This window comes from Sceloporus undulatus, chromosome 4 (assembly GCF_019175285.1).
Source record: "Sceloporus undulatus isolate JIND9_A2432 ecotype Alabama chromosome 4, SceUnd_v1.1, whole genome shotgun sequence".
Classification (NCBI taxonomy): domain Eukaryota; kingdom Metazoa; phylum Chordata; class Lepidosauria; order Squamata; family Phrynosomatidae; genus Sceloporus; species Sceloporus undulatus.
The window spans coordinates 12,382,249-12,399,704 of NC_056525.1; the positions used below are offsets into that span (position 1 = coordinate 12,382,249).

At 39.8% G+C, this 17,456-nt stretch overlaps 1 long non-coding RNA gene across 1 annotated transcript in view; it reads right to left on the reverse strand.

Moving 5' to 3' along the window:
- The window catches only part of LOC121929853, a 22,517-nt gene extending 5,553 nt beyond the window's left edge, over window positions 1-16,964 (reverse strand). Inside the window, exons 1-3 of the long non-coding RNA XR_006103758.1 lie at window positions 16,849-16,964; window positions 16,453-16,618; window positions 5,531-5,677 (exon numbers count right to left, since the gene is read on the reverse strand). This is a non-coding gene — a long non-coding RNA (uncharacterized LOC121929853). The remainder of the gene's footprint in view (window positions 1-5,530; window positions 5,678-16,452; window positions 16,619-16,848) is intronic.
- Between the last annotated feature and the right edge of the window lie 492 nt (window positions 16,965-17,456).

The following is a 17,456-nucleotide window of genomic DNA, read 5'->3' on the forward strand; positions in this document are numbered from 1 at the left end:
TGTATTCTGCTCTTTTCCCAGAACTGGGACTCAGAGCAGCTCAACAATATGAATTAAAAGTATAGAAAAGAGGTGCATTAAAAAGGAATTAAATTACTACAATATTAAAATAGTTAGCTATTAAAACCACCTAAGATATGCAGATGACACAATACTATTAGCAGAACCCAACAAAGACCTGGAGCAATTACAGCCAAAGATTATGGAGGAAAGTGCCAAGTTAGGCTTAATGCTGAACATTAAGAAAACAAGACCACTATATTCTGCTCTGGTCAGGCCCCACCTGGAATATTGTGTCCAGTTCTGGGTGCCACAATTCAAACAGGACAATTGAGAAACTGGAGCGTGTCCAAAGGAGGGCGACTAAAATGGTGAAAGGTCTGGAAACCTTGCCCTATGAGGAACGACTCAGGGAGCTGGGGATGTTTAGCCTGGAGAAGAGAAGGTTAAGAGGTGATATGATAGCCCTATTTCAATACTTGAAGGGATGTCATATTGAGGAGGGAGCAAACTTGTTTTCTGCTGCTCCAGAGACTAGGACCCAGAGCAATGGATGCAAGCTACAGGAAAAGAGATTCCACCTCAACATTAGGAGGAATTTCCTGACAGTAAGGGCTGTTTGACAGTGGAACAAACTCCCTTGAAGTGTAGTGGAGTCTCCCTCCTTGGAGGTCTTCAAACAGAGGCTGGATGGCCATCTGTCGACGATGCTTTGATCTGGATTTCCTGCATGGCAGGGGGTTGGACTGGATGGCCCTTGCGGTCTCTTCCAACTCTATGATTCTATGATTCTATGATTCTATGATCACATTAGATCTATAAAAATTCATTCCAGGTAATGAGAAAATTGAAATAGTCAATGATCTTCCATATCTTGGATCAAATATTGATCAGAACAGAGACTGCAGACAAGAAATCAGAACACCAGGACAGGAGCTGAATCTGCACTACAGAAATAATCCAATTTGACACCTCTTTAACTGTCATGGCTCAATGCAATGGAATTCTGGGAATTGTAGTTTTATGAGACATTTAGCCTTCTCTGTCAGAGAGCTCTGAGCTCTCTATTTCTGCACTGTGGATGTAGCCCCTAAAGGGCAGCCATGAAAGAATTGGAAAAGATCCTAAAGTGTAAATTGTTAAGAACATTAAAGTGAGGATCATCCAAGACATTTTATTCCCTAGCACCATGTAGGGATGTGAGAGCTGGACAGAAAAGAAATTCAATAGAAAGAAAATCAACTCATTTGAGATGTGGTGCTGGAGAAGAGTGCTGAGATTACCATGGACGGCCATGAAGACAAACAAATGGGTCCTAGAACAGATCAAGACCCATTTCTCCCTGGAAGCCAGGATGACTAAGTTGAAGCTGTTGTACTTTGGCCACATCATGAGGAAAAAAGAATCATTAGAAAAGACAATGATGCTAGGAAAGGCAGAAAAGGAGAGGAAGGTGACATGCCATATGGTTACTCAATCAGAGATGCCATAGGCCTGAGCCTGCAGGACTTGAACAGGGCAGTTGAAGGCAGGGGATCTTGGAAATGTCTCATCCGGTGGGTTTCCATGAGTCAAGTTCAACTGGAGGGCAGTTAACAGCAAACAACAAATGAAGAATGACATTGAACACAGACTAGCTGCTGCTTCTGGTGGTGGCTTACCTACTTTTAAATTAAAAAAAAAAGACAAAAAATAACCAACAATCTTGTACAAATGCAAATGTACACCACCACCACCAGAAACTGCAGCCAAATCATTTTCTCTAACCTTAATTGGAAAGGTTAAATGACTTTAGTGCTAGTACATACTTCAGTTCTACAGCATTGTACTTTGTTCCAGAGCTTAGAACATTACTTTTGGAAAGTAACTAATTAATAAATTAGTTTTTAAAATTAATGTGCCAAGCTTGCTGCTCATTACTTTCAATTTAGGGCACATCAGCATTACTCATTTCACACAATTAAAAGAGCAACATATTATGTTGTTCATGATTAACATGTTAATTTTTAGTTACTTTGCAGCTGTCACATCTTACAAAGACTCCAAAATCTCCAAAATGAACCTTAAATGCAGTGTTTCAGGAACAATGTGCAAATGTCGTTTGTTATGCAGTGGTAGCCAAGGATTCCTGTGTGAATGAGGAAGTGAATCCACACTGGAATCTGGTCTGCACTTTAAAGGAACTATCAAAGGTGCTGAGCCAGTTTTAGGAATGAGGATCAGCATCTTGAATAGCACCTTTAAAGTCTGGATTCAAATCCAGAGTGGATTTCAACAAACAAACAACATTGAAGCTATGAACTGCTACAGTTATTATACCAATAATAATAATAATAATAATAATAATAATAATAATAATGCTGTTACCAGTAATCATGTTACTGTTTAAAAATCACACCCTTGGCAATATCATTAATCCCAAAGTGATGTGTTGCTTCCAAGCTCTTTCATGTTTCAATTGCTTTGTAGTAAAATTCATAGATTCATAGAGCCGGAAAAGACCACAAGGGCCATGTTTATGGTGCCTTGAGTCCCATTATTGGCAAAATAAAAAATTAAAAACAAAAACAGGATATAAATGATGATGATGATGATGATGATGATGATGATGATTCTGTTGATGATAATGATCATCATCATTACCATCACCATCACTACCAGAATCTTACATGACCTATTATGTTGCATAACTTCATGTTTACTTAGCTACATAGCAGAGGCACTAAGAAACCCCTGTACTGAATTGCAAAGATGTGTAATGGGATCCTATCACAAATCCCCAATGTGCATCAGTGCACAATATTTTCCCTGCATGATGCACAATGTTGCATTGCACAATGATGTGCATTTTTGGCACACTACACACATTATAATGCTAGCTAACTGCCCAGCCTCATAGGGGCTCTCTTGTCCAGTTCATGTCTTCTTTTTGGTAGCTATTCAGATGATGAAAATAATCTGGGATGAATCTGGGTTGATTCTTTGTTGTTCACATCTATCTCGATTCAGGTTTTTTGGGGGGGGCTGCCAAAACCTCCCCACTTAACCTGGGATAATCAGTACCATTTTTTCATGAGTTATTCAAAAGATTTGCATTGTCAGCAGTGTGAATAATGATGCAGATAGACCCAGGATTAAACTCTGCATGCCTGACTGCATGTTTCCCCTCCAATGAGGGGAGAGGAGGCTTCTCCCTCTCTCATTTCCCCTCTCCCTGCACCATTTCTTTGCAGCCAGAGAGCAGTGGGAGACATTGCACTGCTGCCTCTGCCTTGAGACACCTAGTTGGGGACAGTTCCTCCCAGGGGTCACTGGCAATCTTGCAGGGGGGAAAGGCACAGGGCTGGCAAGCATCTCTGGGCAACAGAACATAGAGAGCTGAAAAGAGATGCAGTTCCGATGAAAAAAATTGTGCGAATAACAAACCCAGAATGTGTGAGTTGGCTTATTTGAATCATCATAGGAAAGAAATGACATCTGAATGGCCCTAGGTTCCTACATTACATCCCAATACTCATAAGGTTATCGACTAATCTTCACTTTAGGCAACATCCTTGCCTCATCCCCCAATGACTATCCTTAAAACTGAACTTGTCACCTCATCACCACACCCACAACGTTTTGCATTTCTGTGGATTTTCTCACACAGACTGCTATATAGGTCTGTCCCTGGGCTTTCCATACTACCCCATTCATCTGAGGAAGTAGCCTCAAATCTTCAAAAGCTCATGTTCCTGCTTTCAAAGATATAACTGTTTTAGTCTGTAGAATCAGTATGTAGAGGGGTCTTGTACCACCTTTGGGCTGAAAGAAAGAAGTTAGCAGCACAAGCTTTGGTAAACTTAAGTCTGCTTCCATGGATACCTTTGGGGAAGTAGACTTAAGTCTACAAAAGCTTATGCTGCCAACTTCTTTCTTTCAGTTAGTCTCAAAGGTGCTACAAGATCTCTCTATATGCTTTCTCTTTCAGTTAGTTTCAAAGATGCAGCAAGATCCCTTTGCAATCTACACCTGGCACTTCGCTAGCTCTGCTACATAGCAAAGTAACAGCAGCCCTCTACTGGATAAGGATGCTGCACAACTACACTGTTCCAATTCCCACAGACGTAAGTCCACTTACAAAGATGTATGTCCCCAACAGGATACCAGCAAATAATAATAACAGTTTTTCTAATGTGCTTATATTGAATGTTAGTATTATTCTGTGCTTCAAGCATCTTAGAAACAGAAGAACCTTAACAACAGCTAAGAAAGCAAGAAAGAATGCCAAAAACTCATCTGAATGTTTCAACTCGGCGTGTGTGTGTGTGTGTGTGTGTGTGTGTGTGAGAGAGAGAGAGAGAGAGAGAGAGAGATCCAATTTTGTCCACTGCTTGAAAGTCCTGGCTGCATCCTCTATCTGTTCTGATGTTTCCCAAGCTACTGTTTTAGAACAGGAGATCTGGGAAGAATAATTTCCTGCCCTGTTCCCCCATTCAAGGTTTTCATGTTCCTCCCATTCATCCAATCGCCTGCCTGAAACTTGCCACAATTTCCCAGTATCAGCTGGTGGCTTCTTTGTCAGACAGGCAGTAATTTGTTCTGTGCTTTACTCTAAACTGAAAATGCCCTATCCCCAAAACAAATACAGCATAAGAGACATCTTCTTTAAAGTTCAGAATAAAACACAGAGTATATGCAGTACCCCACAAGCATGAGAGCCAGCAGCCTCCATTCCTAGAACTGTTGCTATATTGGTGAAAGAACTGCTGAAAACACAAAATGACCAGAATCACCTCTCTGTCTTATATGTGAGTAAATACTCCTACAGAAATTATTGGATATTTTTTTTATCTAATATTGTTGTTCTTCAGTTGCCACCATGTCAGCTTCAAATTAAGGATAAGTGGTTTCCAACATATGTTTCTGTTCATAGCCCTGCTCAGTTACTTCTGATGTGGAAACTCAATCATCAGATTAAGTTTCACAAAGCAGAGTTGTCATTGCCCATACATGCATATTTACATGTGATTGTCTCTGCATTGGTGCACACATACATCATGCATGGTTGCACTCAGAAATGATTGCACATTGCTCATTAATGGGGATGCCACACTGAAATGGGCATTTGGTTCTGCAACACTGCAGTTCATTAACAAGCCAGCATTATGTCATTGCCACATACCTTTATGAGCATTAATCATAGACTCATATAGTTAGAAAACACAACAAGAGCCATCCAGTCCAACCTCCTGCCATGAAGGAAGACACACAGCTCTTCTGACACATGGCTTTCCAGCCTCTGTTTAAAATCCTCCAAAGAAAGAGATTCCACCACTTTCCCAGGCAGCTTCTTCCACTGTTGAACAGCTCTTACTATCAGGAAATTCTTCCTAATGTGTAGGTGGAATTTCTTTCCCTGTGTAGTTTAAATCCATTACTCCATGTTCTAGTTTCAAGCTTGCTCCATCCTCAATATGGCATCCCTTCAAAAATTTAAGCATAGATATCATATCACTTCTTAACTTTCTCTTCCCCAAGCTAAACATACCCAGATCTCTAGGTTGCTCCTCTTAGGGCATGGTTTCCAGATATTTCACAATTTTGGTCATCTTCCTCGGGACATATTCCAGTTTGTCAATGCCCTTCTTGAAGTGTGATGGCCAGAACTGGACACAGTATTCCAAGTGAGATCTGACTAAAGCAGAATAGAGTAATATTATTACTTCCATCAGTCTAGATACTGCACTCCTATTGATGCAGCCTAGGATTATTTTGCCTTTTTATTTTCTTGAACCAAACTGTTGGACTCATGTTTAGCTTGTAGTCTACTAAGATTCCCAGATCCCTTTCTCATGTACTGTTGTAAATCCAGGTGTCTCCCATCCTATATCTGGGCTTTTCTTCTTCTTTTTTCTGTCTAAGTGTAGCATCTTACATTTACTTACAATGTAAATAAAATTTATTACAAAAAAAATACAAGTGTAGTATCTTACATTTCCCCTTGTTGATTTTTTTTTCTTTTTAGTTTTGGTCCAGCTCCTAATCTGTTGGTTATTATTATTATTATTATTATTATTATTATTATTATTAACCTTTATTTATGAAGCGCTGTAAATTTACACAGCGCTGTACATGCAATCTTTTTAGTTAGACGGTTCCCTGCCCTCAGGCTTACAATCTAAAAAGACATGACACAGAAGGAGAAGGGAGTGGTGGCAAGAAAGGGTAAGAGGTCCAGCAGTTCCTCTCAACCTCCGAGGCCTGGACCAAGGCAGATGGACTGAAGGGAGGGCTTGGCTTCAAAATGGAAGGTTAATTATTATCCAGGAAAAATACATACTCACAAGTAGGATAATACATATACAGTACATAGCAATACAAGAAATGGATCGATAAACAGTCAACAACAGAACATCAGATAGTAAGCGACAATTATGCAATGCCTGGGAAGGCTTCTCTGAACAGGATGGTTTTCAACTCTGTTTTGAAGCTGGTTAAAGAAGTGATGGCTCTTGCTTGTGGGGGAAGAAGGTTCCAGGAGTGAGCAAGTGAAAAGGGGCGAATCCGGGCTGGGGCAGAGGAAATCCTGGGCTCTGTCTCCTTGATGTAGGAACTTGGTCAGTAATATTGTCTCACCTTTTTATCCCCTGATGATAAATATATCATTGCAACAATCAGAAGCCCCATGTATTTAGATATTCGCAACTTCACTCTATTTTTGTTTCACTCGATAGAGAACATTTTCTATAAACTACAGTTGCTTGTGTGCTGAAGGGAGCCAGTTTAAAAGTCAAGTTGTTTTACTGCAACATGCCCTTGTTGATATAAATGCTAAAATTACAGAGACATAAGAAAACCTACGCCTTAATTAGGCTTGAATTAAATTTTATGAACCTTCTAGTAAAATTGCTTGTTCTAAAGAGAGAGATACAAACACAGCAATGATAATCCATTAGCGGTTCATCGTTGTTTTATTTTAGGACTGGCTGCAGGATTTCAGAGAGGCCCGTTTACTGCTCATGGGAGTTGGGGAAAATGTAATGTTATCCCATTTCATATTTTGGCAGGGTACAAATTATTAATGAAAGCCACTTTAATTGTAGAAAATTTAAGCTATTTTATCCTGCTGCTGGGTTTGGCTTGTCTAGCACTGCTGCTTCTGTATCTTTCTTTCTCCTTTTGCGTTTCAATTTTCTTCTGGTGTTATTCAGCAAGAATCACATAGTTACCTAACTATAAAACCAAGCAGTTTTGACAACTTGTTGACATCACTGAGGAGGAATACAATTCAGAATGAGGGCAATGGTCCTTCAACAGGCAAATGAACCCCTTTTAAAAAGTTACTGCAAAATAGCTGAAAATAGGGATTGCCAAAAAAACTAACAAAGATAAAGTGAATTCTTTCAGTAGGGTCCTAGATTTCTGTTCATGTGTATGGACATGTGATACCTCTTTGAAAAAAATCTTTTCTCCCCTCACCCTCCAAATTCTAATAGGAATATTATTTATAGAGAGTCTCTTATAATTCAATGTGTGGTTGAGGTCTCAATTTATGGTAGTAATTATATCAGTGGCTCAATTAGTTCGCACTAAAAATTTTATGCTGTTTTACCACATTAATGTAGTGCTGTTGAAGTAAATGGATTTGTTCATGGTGAAAGAAATTCACAATTTTAATTGGTCTCCCCCATAGTGAAGGCATGTCTGAAAATATAGGCATTTGATTATGTTATTAGGGTGAACTTAGTATTTCCAGTGAATATAGCCGATATTTATTTTTTATTTGTTCATCACTTGTGTTAAAATATAGATATATACTCAACAGCAGTGCAGTCCTATGCATAAATAATAAGAACTGAGCCACTGAATATCAAGGAATTTATTCTCAAGTAACTGGGCACAGGTTTGAAGTTAATGGATGTATAAAACCAATTAGAAAACAAAATTAAAAGAACAAAAAGAAATTACAAAAAGTCAGCATAAAAGGGTAATACAAAAGCCAATATCACTAGAAACCAATTGTATACATGAACTAATCCTGCCCCTCAAATGTACCAGTCACTTAAGCTGTAATATTGATATTTGATAACTGACATGCAGTGGCGTTTCATATTTAACAGAATTTGATGGTTGACATGCAATAGTATTTAGGCTGACTCTATTTCATAGTTGGTGAGGAACAGTATTTATTTATTTATGTAGTGCCATCCATGTACTTGGCACTTTAAAAACAGTTACAGAATAAAACTTTTATAACTATGCCAATAATATAAAATAAAATAAAAACTACTTACAATAAAAAACGTGCACACACACACACACACAAATGCAGAATAAAACAAAATAGTCAGTACAAATAAGCAAGTATATTAAAGATATAAAGCACTGAGCCAAAATTCCAACATTCCAATATTTATTATTTTATTATTATTAATATAGTGCTGTAAATTTACACAGCACTATACATACAATTAAAATAGATAAAATAAATCTGCCTATGGTGTACATTCTACACAAATAAATAATACATATTAATTCATCATATTAAATACTGGACAAGCAGCATCTGATAGAACTTATAGATGACATTTAAATGCATTTAGTATTCGACTATATAGTGGGCCCTTGTTATCCTCTGGGGTTTGGTTCCAGGAACCCCCATGGATAACAAAATCCATGGATGCTCAAGTCCCATTAAATACAATGGCATAGTGAAATAGTGTCCCCTATATTAAATGGAAAATCAAGGTTTGCTATTTGAAATGTATACCTTTTTTTTGGAATATTTTCAAGCCGTGGATGCTTGAATCCATGGATAAAAGATCCGTGGATAAGTAGGGACGACTGTACATTTGGTTCTTTGTGACTTTACTAAATAAGCAAAACTAAAATAATAGAACATAAAGCTGGAAGAGATCACAAGGGCCTGCCTCATTCTGCCACACAGGAACTCATAATCAAAGAATTCCCAACAGATGGCCATCCAGTGTCTGTTTAAAAATCTCCAAAGGAGGAGACTCCACCACTCTTTGAGGCATTGCCTTCTGCTCTCAAACAGCTCTTACCACGAGGAAGCTCTTCCTAATATTGAGGTGGAATCTCTTTTCCTGTCACTTGAATCCATTGCTCCATGTCTCTGGAGCAGCAGAAAACAATGTCCATCCTCAATATGACATCCCTTCAAACATGGCAATCATATCACCCTTTAGCCTTCTCTTCCCCAGGTGAAATATACCCAGCTCCCTAAGCTGCTCCTCATAGGTCGTGGTTTCCAGACTTGTCACCATTTTGGTTGCCCTCCCCTGGCCATGTTCAAGCTTGTCAATATTGCTATGGAATTGTGGTGCCCAGAACTGGACATAGTATTCCAGGTGAGGTCTGATCAAAACAGAATAGAGTGGCACTATTGCATCTGTTGGGGATGCTTTGATTTGGATTTCCTGCATGGCAGGGGGTTGGACTGGATGGCCCTTGTGGTCTCTTCCAACTCTATGATTCTATGATTCTATAATTCTATGATTCCCTCCATTTAGACACTGTATTCCTAGTGATACATCCTAGAACCACATTGGTTTTTTAACTGCAGCATCACACTATTAATTCATGTTCAGTTTGTGATCACCTAAAACTCCTAGATCCCTCTCACAGGTACTGTTGTCAAGCCAGGTGTCACCTATCCCTATATCTGTACATATATTTCTTAAGTGTAGTATCTTATATTTCTCCCACTTGAAATTCATTCTATTAGCACTTTAATCTGTTAAGGTCATTTTGAATGTTGATCTGGTCTGCTAGAATGTTGATTACTTCTCTTAATTTGGTGGCCTCTGCAAATCTGATATGCATGCTGTCTGTTCCATCATCCAAGTTATTTATATCTTGACTTTATATCTTGATTTTAGTGTCAAAATATGATATTTTATACTTGACACTTGACACTTGACTAGCACTGGCCCCAGACAGAAACCTGTGGCACCCCACTAGTAATTTCTCTCTATGGTGAAGAGGATCCACTGGAGATCATCCAGTGGTCAGTCAACAAATTACAAATCCATCTAACAGTAGCTTTGTCAAGCCCACAGTTTACTGGCTTGTTTACAAGAACATAATAGGGGACTTTGTCAAAGGCCTTAGTGAAATCAAGATACCCTACATAAGCAGCATTCATTTTATCTAGCAAGCTTGTAACTCTATCAAAAAAGAGATAAGATTAATCTAGCATGACTTGTTTTTGAGGAACTCATGTTGAGTTTTAGTAATTATAGCATTCCTTTCTAAATGCTTATAGACTATTTGTTTAATGTTCTGCTCTAGAATCTTTCCTGATATTGATGTCAGACTAAAGGTAAAGGAACTCCCCATTGACAAAGTTGTCAAGTCATGTCCGACTGTCGCGGCAGAGAGAGACGCAGAGACAGGAATGGGAGTGCAAAGCTTAGCTGGCCAGGTCTTGGCCAGCCCCTTTTATTGACATCAAGGTAACATTAGGTTTCACATTATCTCACTGTACATCAGAAGGCAATTAAAGGAATCAGGGACCAATGTGTACTTAAGAGAGTTCTAATTAGCAAGGGGGAGCAAGATGTGTACACTGTCTCAGCCGAATCAACATGGGCTTATCCAATCACGGATAAAGCATTGTCTACCAGAAGGCAAGTCATAAGCCTATGGTCTGCCAGTAGGGTTATCACATTTCAATCTTGGTAAACATTGCTATCCTGGGAGGGGTCGCATCCTCTGGGCTTCCCAGGGAATGCCACATCCGACCACAGGGAACAGTGCTCATCTCCGTTACTAAGCTGAAGAGTCAGCATTGTCAGAGACTACTCAGTTATCACATAGCCAGCATGGAAGACTTCCATACCTTGCTCAATCATTGGTAAAACATCCCTCAAACGTGGCAGAAGCACATGTGTCTGAACTCCTGGCACACTTCCTCAATCATCATGGAATCATCACTCCCTCTAGTCTCTCTGAATTATCTCAAGGGGAGTGGATTTCCTCTGAACGGAAACTGCATTCAGAGGAAATCCACTCCCCTTGAGACGATTCAGGGACACTAGAAGGAGTGACGATTCCATGATGATTGAGGAAGTGTGCCAGGCATTCAGACATGTGTGCCTCCTCCATGTTTGAGGGATGTTTTACCAGTCATTTCACAAGGTATGGAAATCTTCATGGATGCACAGAATACTGTTTATCTTCCAACCAAAGTGGTACCTATTTATCTACTTGCATTTACATGCTTTTGAACTGCTAGGTTGGCAGAAACTGGGGCTAGTGATGGGAGCTCACCACATCGCATGGCACCTGGGCCTCAAACTACCAGCCTGCCAATCTTGCGATCAACAGATTCTTAACCACTTGAGCTATCATGTCCCAGACTAACTGGGCAATAATTGTTTGGGTCCTCTTTTCCCCCTTTTTGAAGATGGGAACAATATTTGCTCTCCTCCAGTCTTCTGGGACTTTTCCTGTTCTCCAGGATTTCTCAAAGATTATTGCCAATGGTTCTGAGATTGCTTCTGTCAGCTCTTTCAATACAGCTGGATGTAGTTCATCTAGCTCTGGAGACTTGATGATTTTAAGGCCAGTTACTGCGTTCAAGGTTGATGAAAAATCTGAGTTACATCTGGCTCATCCTTTCCTTCGCCAAACTGTTATATGCTAAACTCTCCAGGGACACTTAGTTGATATCACAGGATCTATGAGAAAGTTTTCAAGGAGTCCCATGCTTTGTCATAAGCAAATAGACCAAGGATATTGGGAAAGTAACATTTAAAGAGCAGGAGCAAAATTCCTTACCCAGTAGACTAGTTCATATCAGTGTTTCTAAACCTGTGGTTTCTTTCCCCCTGAACTGCTGTAGGACTTGATGGACGTTGGGTAGTTAGTGAAATGGCTCTGAAACTGGTTGGGCTTTTTAAAAAAGAAAAGAAGGGAGAATAGTGGAATGAAATTAATATAACTCACATAGCAGGCTAGACATGAATTTATCTATTTTGCCACTGAAATTAATTTAGCACTCCAAATTCATCCTTGCTGGGAGATAAAGACATAAAATGAGACTGCCAAGCTATGAATTGACTTCAGTTTTCAATTTTTTTTGGCTAAAAAAAATAAAAATAAGTAGAGCCAAGAGAAATGCTGGTGTTACTGTTACTTCAATGTCTCTCATGGGGGGGGGAATAAGTGTAGAAGTTTTGTGTGTGTGTGTGTGCATGCACCCGTGTTTCCTACAGTCATACACTTGCCAGGTATGACAGGATAGGTCACTTCATGTTGGAAGAAAGACAGGGTATTAATTAAATAATCTTGAAGAAAGCAACTAATTAATTAATTTGCATTTGAAACATTCATTTGGGGAAGAAAGCAAATTAATTAATTAAGTAGTTAATTACATTTGCTTTCTTCTATATCTGACGTCTTGAAATTCAAGTTCCTGCCATCAAATGTATGAGGACATTTGAAAATCTTGGCAAGCTTTTATCATGAATGAACCAAATGAAATCCTTAACCAATTGGATTGGCCAGACCAAAGAACTGCAGCTCTTTGTGGAAGCTATCAGTTCATACCTACAGCCATTAGAGATAGAAATCCTTGACTATTTCATGCTCACATGTGATTAGGAATAGTTATGGTAATTTTCTCCCTGGTGCAGAGGAAAACACATATGCCACTACAGTATTTTCTCCATATTAAAACATTCCAAAATTTGATTATTGCAATATATATATATATATATATATATATATATATTGAAAAACCCATGAGATTTTGGAGATACAAAAAAAGGATGTCCTGCAGAGGAAACAGTCCTTTACAGAAACTCCTTGCTCTGGTCAAGAAAGGAAAGCATTCTGTTAGGAGCTGAACTCTCTGTTCTTAATGTACCCTAAGGACAACCTGCTTAAACACATTCTGTTTACATTTGAATTGAGTTGGTGAGACCATCTTGATGACAATCTGTGTCCATAGTGGTGCTGGTTGTGTCTGAAGAGCCCAAAGGGCTCTGTGTGATATGACAACCTGAACAAAAGGCAAGGGAAAGAGAAAGAATAGGAAACAGCTCCTCCCAGTGGCTGATGGGCTTGAGTAGATGGGAGCAATGGGACAACAGAACTCTATCTTGGTTTGCTTCATGTGGCTCTGGCACTCACTAGGGCCTCCAAATGATGTTTTTGGAGACTAGGACACCAAGAATATTTTTGGGACTAGGACTTCACCATGTATGGGAAAAGACAAGGAGCCATGCCAGCTGGAGGAGGACAGGTGTCTGGAAGCTAAGATCAGAAAAAGTGACTTTTTGAAACTCTTCACACCAACTGAAATCTGTCCCTGTTCTGAAGGCCAGTTAAAGAAGTATTTTTTGAAAGTAAGTTTTCATTGCTTTTTTTTTCTGAAAATGAAGTTGTTGATTGTCAGCATCACTTGAAAACCTATATGGCATAACTCTTTCTCTCCAGATATAAAAGGATTATATACCCACACACATTTATTCTTTATTTCTTGTACTGATATCCCACCTTTCTTCCAGTGAACTCAAGACAGCATATGTGGCTCTCCCAAAGGATGTGTCTCTATTTTTCTACACAATCTTCTCAAGACTATCCCCTAAAATAATGACTATGAGCCTGCATCAAACACATAGTCACAATTTGGTTGATATGCTTTAACTCCCCATCTGGCCCCAAAACCCACCATAAGACTCAATCATAGACTCATAATCATAGAACTGGAAGCATCTTCATAGGCCAGCATATTCAACTCTCAAGTATCACAGCTATATGTCATTGCTTGGTACCAGTTAGCTAGTGTTCAAAAGCAGTCCCATGTAGAATGCACTGAAGCAACCAAGACACAAGTTTACCGTGTGTAAAGTGTGGTGTTGTAGTATGAGTGCTGGAGCATGACACTGGAGACCAGGGTTCGATTCCCAGCTCAACCATGAAATTCATTGGGTGACCTTGCGCAAGTCATATACTCTCAGCTTCAGGGGCAGGCAATGACAAAACCTCCTCTCAACAAATCTTGCCAAGAAATCCCCAGGATAAGTTTGCCTTGGGATTGCCATAAGTCATAAATAATAACAACAAAGAACTATTCTAGATCTGAAACTGAAGTAGGCTGTTGTTTGCCTCAGCTTGAGTAGACCCATTAAAACAAAGCGATTTATCCACATGCTGACTCTCTGGTCATCAATTGATTCAGTGGGTCTACTCTTGCTGGAACTAACTGATCTAAGGCATATTCTCTTCCTCTGAAATACTGGGTGGAAAGCATTTCTAGCTACCCTAACACTTTAACACCTCTTGAGAGACTTGCCTTAACAGAAAACTCATATCTCTTCAAAACAATCCAAGAAATGCCCTGCATTTGGTTTGAAGATATGTTGGTGTGCTTTTCCCCATACACTGAGATTTCTCTTTAAAAAGGTACAAAAGGAAACCCTTTCATACATCACTAATTTGAAGTATTCCAGCTCTGAGGCAGAAGCTGAAAAGCACCACTTTGTATATCCATTAGTCTCTGGTTCACTTTTGACCCAGCACGTGGCATCCAATGTTCACTTTTTGTGGAGGCTAGGAAAGCGGGTCATCATACACCTGCAATGAAAAGCTCTCCTTTGTTTTCCATTTGTCTTCCTTGATCAAGGACATGGGGGCAGGGTGAGGGGAACATCCACTCCTATTTGTACCTGAACTTGTACAGTGCCGCTGGTACATCACCTGACGCCTGTTACTTAAAGGTTGGGAACCACTGAGGTAGAAAATACAAAAGCCGTTGTGGTTGTAAGTGCTCTTCCAAAACTGTCTCATCAGAGCAAACAGGGAGTGGAGTTGTTGTTTTTTTCTCTCCCCAGGATGGAATCAAGATGTGTATTTTTGTTCTTTTCAGGGCCTAGGCACAGGAAACTTTCATGGGAAAATAAGAACTCTCCCTTGGTTTGATAAGTAGACAAGTAACCTTCAAGAGCTAAGGCAACCATATGATTTACAAGGCAATGAAATTAGAAACCTCTAGGCTTCAACAGAGTGGGCAAGATATGCAAACCCTTGGAAGATATGTCTGTTTCCCAACATTTTAGACTTATGTGCCAGAGGCCATTGTCCACTCATTCTCTATTAAAAGAACAGATATGGATACAACTGGAGCAGACCCTCTAACTATCCTGATTTGGAAGAGATGTGCCCAGTTAATCTTCTGCTGTTCCACTTTCTCTGCTGCTTTTAAAATATCTCATTTTCTCCCTCCCACTTTGCCCCTTTCTCCATGGCTTACTTCATTTTCTACAAATTAAGTTCAAAGTATGAATGCAGTTTGCACTCAGTTTACACAGAAGGCAGGAGAAGAGGTGAGGGGATGAAATCTTGTTCTTCCCAGCTGTTGCTTCATTCCTAAATTCATTACATAAATTCCAGAGTTTTTCTGTTTACAATACTGTGGTCCCTCTACTTTCACTGGGGTTAGGTATGAAAAACCCGCATGAATGTGGGAAAATAGCAAATTAAAAAAAAAATCAGTATTCTTTTTATCTAGGAGAAGAGGGTCATCCAGTGCAACACTATGTATCTCCAGGTCGTCCAGTGCAACACTATGGTCAACATATGCCAAAAGTTGATTATATAATCATGCTAGAGGACCTACAAATGCAGAAAAGAAGTGTTTTCTCTTGGAACTTTGTCTAGGTTCTCTAACACAATACTATGTTCAACTTCCAGCAGAATTGAGTTGGAGGTCTTAGAGATTCCTAGAGAGAACATATGAATCAAAACTGCAAACAATCAAATCTGCAAAAGTTAAAGCTGCAAATGTGAAGGGCTGACTGTAGTAGTTTCTGTGTGGGGCACTCCAGTGGATCTCAGTGGCTGGTGTAATCCTTTCATGTCTGGCTATGGGGACATAGCCATATGGTTCTTTAATCTCTTTGCCACTGTTCCCCAGCCATGGAATGGACATGAGGGGCTGGCATAACAGCTGAATGGTAAGTCCAAGAGGTGTTGAACAGCCAGCTATAGCAAAGTTCTGCATGAAGAAATACTAAGCTGTGCTGTTTCTTACAGGATTCTGACCCAAGTTGGTCAAATGGTCAAGCGGACAGCGGTATAGCATTACCTTTCCTTTTTCCTCTGCATGATCCATCCAAATGTAAGCAATTTTAAGTCTAATTTGTTTTTACAGGAGAGAGGCAAACTCGTCATTGCAGTCATTCATATAAAGCTCGAAACAGACATGCAAAGTGCACTGTAAGTCTCTTATGTAGAGAGATCTTGTAGCACCTTTGAGTAATAAGTTGGCAGCATGAGTTTTCGTAGACTTCAGTCTACTGAAAGTCTACTGAAAGTCTACAAAGGCTCATGCTGCCAATTTCTTTCTTCTTTCTTTCAGTTAGTCTCAAAGGTGCTACAAGATCTTGCTACATACTGATTCTACAGACTAACATGGCTATATCTTTGTAAGTCTCTTACTTTGGTTTCAACATGCCAGCTCCTCTTCCTAACATTTGCAGGCACCTTCTTGAAAGTTAATTATGCTGATGATAGATGGATTGGCCATCAGGAAGATGTAGGTGTCCACACCAGTTGAATGTGTGGCTCTGTCTTCATTCAAACTCTGGAATCATGTCCTCTCTCCCTGTGTTTTGAGCCAAATAAGACAAAATATAACAATTTGCCATTTCCTATCATGGAGACAGTGAGGGAAAACACCAGAAAAGGAGGCAAAATATGCTAATTCCAACATTGCTCTTTTCAAGGCTCTCTCCAAAACAGATGAGACCTAGAAACCTACTTTTAGAATAGAACTGATGTTCACAGCACCTATAATTCCACACTAAGCATAAGCTTCTGCATGTTGACACTCACCAGAGACCATCTCCATGACTCTAATCCCTTCAGCTGCCTGATCCTTCAGTTTGAAACTGTTTTAGCCTGTTTGCAATTTGAGCTCTGCAGTGGCTCACCCTGCAGGAGATGGCTAAGTTTTCATTACCGCTAAAGAGCCCATTGCGCCTCTAGGACAGTGATGAAGCCGAAGGGCTCCCTCTCTTCCGCGCTTGCCTTTTACCCAATTTTTTTGCAGCAGTGAATGAATGAACTTTGCGGGAAGAGATTAACAAACTGGTAACTGTGCCTGTTGTCGCTTAGCTTGACAAGTGAGGAAGGTGAGTGTGGAATGGGCCAGACAGAAGGACTCCCTCCTGTTCATCAATCTTCCATCCTTACTCATCAGTTCCTCAGCAGATCTGGTCACTTTCCCTTGCTCCTCAGCTGCCCGCAGTCTGGTTTCACTCCCTTAACAGGCTGTAATAGCAGTCACTTGCCTTCTTGCAAAGGGTGCTCTAGTTTCCCTCAGGGTCAGGGTGAGCAAAATGTCAAACAGCTGCCATTGATACACTCAGTCTTTCCCACTCGGTGGAGCAGATTATCCCAGAAATTCATCTGACATTGCTGCCCCCTTTAAAAAAAAAAAA